Genomic DNA, 3,303 nt, shown 5'->3' on the forward strand with positions numbered 1-3,303 from the left:
CATTCAATAAATGTTTTATTATCACACAATTCATTTCTGAAAATCTACTGTACTAGAAAAGCATAACATTCTCATAAAAATATTGAACATCACTTTGCTTTGTAAATTTAACATGCAAATACGGATCATATTTTGTATTTTATGATTATAAATAGTAATCAGTGAATATAAATCACAGATTAAATAGTAAAATATAATAGAGTAGAATGTTAATTACAATTATATAATGATATCAGCATAGAAATATATTTTTACTTTCATTTCTAAAATATGTTTACAATATAAATACAGATATAGTATTAGTAAATAACTATTACAATATAAGAGTTCTTTTTCTGAGTTCATTATTTATATGCATATGGTTCCATAATGTTTTTTTTTTTCTTCATTTTTCTAGTTACACAAATATACGTGAATTGATAAATTGTAAAGTAATTGAGCACAAAAAGTTGTTTTACCATAATTTGTTTACATTAGAACAGTGTCTACTATATAAAAAATATTAACTAATTAGTTAGTAGGATTTTTTATTGTATGAATGAAATGTAATTTATTGTTTCATATTATAATAAGTTTATTTTTCGTACATCTTGATTGTTTTTGTATTTGTATGATTTGAAATCAGTTACATTACCTATGCCTTAATAAGTGTAATGGTAACATTGAATTTATATATATATATCTTTTATTCACACTGGTGAAAGGAAAGTGTCAATTATCAGAAATTGATTATATTGAAATTAATTGAGGAAGCTAATTACATGCAAATATGATTTGCTTATTTGGAATGTGGATATTTGAATTATTACTACTTGTTGTTAAATGATAAACAAAAAAAAGGAACGTTAAATTCGAATTGTCAGTTATTATTATATCGTATAGGTTAACTCTAAATTTTGATATAACATTCGCATATTGAATTTTGAATATTTAATGTTATTGCAAGTAGAGAAATTTGGAAATAATTTAATCGATTATCAGTTGTTTTTAAATAATTTTACATGATATTTAACTTGATAAAATTGTTAATTGTTAAGTACTTCAATAATATTCTGCATACAAGCGAATAAAATTGAGAAATATCTAATACAATTTGTAAAGCATTCTAGGAAAAAAAAACACACACACACACAATACTTTGAAAGTTATTTGTTATAAGTTGTTATTTTGCACAAAGTTGAATCATTGTGATTCTTTAGCTGTACTGTCGTCCGATTACAACGACTGTATAATTCATTTATGGTAGTCCATCATCCATTATAAGGTAGTAAATACTGTAAAATACAGATGCAATTAAAAGTTGTTAAAATTGATTAAAAGTCTAAACCCTTTAGACTACTTCACTTTTCACTAAATAAACCTGTATATAATGCATCCTACGTGCGCGTATGCGGAAACGACGCGTCTAATAATAGGCGACACGTTTACCGTCGACACTTATTGGGTAGCTTACTTACGAGATATATTTTGAAAGTAATGAGACTGATATTATAAAATATATATTATATACATATATATATACACACACATATATATTCTTTAAAAAGAAAGCTATTGTTATTAATTTGAGTATGTTTTCGGAATTTTGTTAAAAATCTGTGTATCAAACTGAGAACTTCAATTATAAATACTTAAAAGAAATGTCAACAGGACTTACTTTACTCCTGGAAAAAAGTGAATTACCTATTCTTTTTTTTTTTTTTTTTTGCAAAATAAAAAATATATAAGAACAATATTAATAATAACAACATCGAATGATTGTGGTCGTAACGGATAATTACCGAAAATCATCATTAACCATCAAGAAATTGAATCTTTCATTAAACGATGTTAATTTCGTTAGATTTTTTTTATCGGTTAACTAATATTGCGTGTATCTTAAATATTAATATGTTTAGTATACTTTGGATATAATGTTACTTTTATCGAAAAGAGTATGGACCTCTCATACACATTTTAATAGCTGTATAGCTGTTTGGAGGTCTGCAAAAAGTATATATATATATAATTTATAATTCATCTTGGAAGAGTTAAAGTTGGACTGCACGTGTAACAAATTTAGTAACAAGTATCTTTTGGATTTGAAGAACGCGCGTCAATTGTTACTTCAACTTTAGTACACCGGGTGACAAATGAGTAATTCGAATTGGAAACATATTAGGACTATTTTCAAGTTTCTTCGTATGTGAAAATTTCGAAGAGATGAAATTAATTTTTTTCGACACTCGAAAACAGAAATAAGAGGAGAAGAAGAACAGGTGGTACACGTGGTTATATATACGTACGTCACAATTCGCAATCGATAAACTCATATGCTGGTCGAACGAAATTTTTCACAAGAATTTTCCGATTGTCGCCTTTTGCAAGAACTTATGATTGTTTTTAATTAGCGGTAGAACGGAAGCGAACAACGCCAAACATTCAACGTAGTAAGGAAATGTGTTTTTGTATGATTTCAGACACTTGCATCCGAGGATCATGGAAGTTGATAGTGAAATTGAATGAGAGATCGTTCTCTTGAAAAGTGGAATTTGCAGTGTAGGAAGGGAAGAGGACTGGTAGGAATAGAAAGGAAGAGGAAACTGAACGCATCGTTGTCGGGAACTAGTAAAGTTAAATTAAAAGAACGGAAAGAGACTTAAAAACGCAAAGGATTGAACAAGGGAGGAGTAACGAAAAGCGTGTACACGCATTCGTGGATTGCGCGATAAAAAGAGAGAGAGAGAGAGTGAAAAAGAAAAAGATTCAGTGTGTGTCTGTAAATAAGAGTTATTTTTCGTATGAGGGAAAAGAAGATACGTATACGTCGAAACGAGGAGAAGAAACGAGCGAGAAGACGTTTAGAAGTCCTTGAACGAAAGAAGGTTCGGAGGACTTTCTCTCTCTCTCTCTCTCTCTCTCTCTTAGAAGGATATACGAAAACAGTGATAGAACATTGGTGAGGAAGGGGAAGGAAGAGGCAAATGAAAGAAGAAGGGATACAGTGTCACGACGATTATTATCGAGCCTTTTTTCTTCTATAATCTTCGTTCTAAATCGATCGTCTTTCTTCTATATATAGAAGAATCCTTATTCGTAAAGAATAACTACCTTAGTTTTGCAAGAAAAAAGACTGAAAAATTTTTTCGCGAACAGCGAGAGAGAGAGAGAGAGAGCGAGAGAGAGAGAGAGAGAGAAAGAAAGAGAGAATTGACGAAAGAAGCTGAAAAAAACAAGGGTGTAGTGATTGAGAGAAGAAAGATACCGTGAAAAAAGAACACCTGGAAAAGAAGGGCTGAAGAGAAAGAAAGAAGAGAAAAAGGG

The 3,303-nt window shown here is 29.6% G+C and overlaps 1 long non-coding RNA gene across 1 annotated transcript in view; it reads left to right on the plus strand.

Moving 5' to 3' along the window:
- Window positions 1–2,619, plus strand: part of LOC108574629 — a 6,979-nt gene extending 4,360 nt beyond the window's left edge. Inside the window, exon 2 of the long non-coding RNA XR_001891422.1 lies at window positions 2,460–2,619. This is a non-coding gene — a long non-coding RNA (uncharacterized LOC108574629). The remainder of the gene's footprint in view (window positions 1–2,459) is intronic.
- Window positions 2,620–3,303: the final 684 nt, after the last annotated feature.

This window comes from Habropoda laboriosa, unplaced genomic scaffold (assembly GCF_001263275.1).
Source record: "Habropoda laboriosa isolate 0110345459 unplaced genomic scaffold, ASM126327v1 scaffold175, whole genome shotgun sequence".
In the NCBI taxonomy this organism is placed as follows: domain Eukaryota; kingdom Metazoa; phylum Arthropoda; class Insecta; order Hymenoptera; family Apidae; genus Habropoda; species Habropoda laboriosa.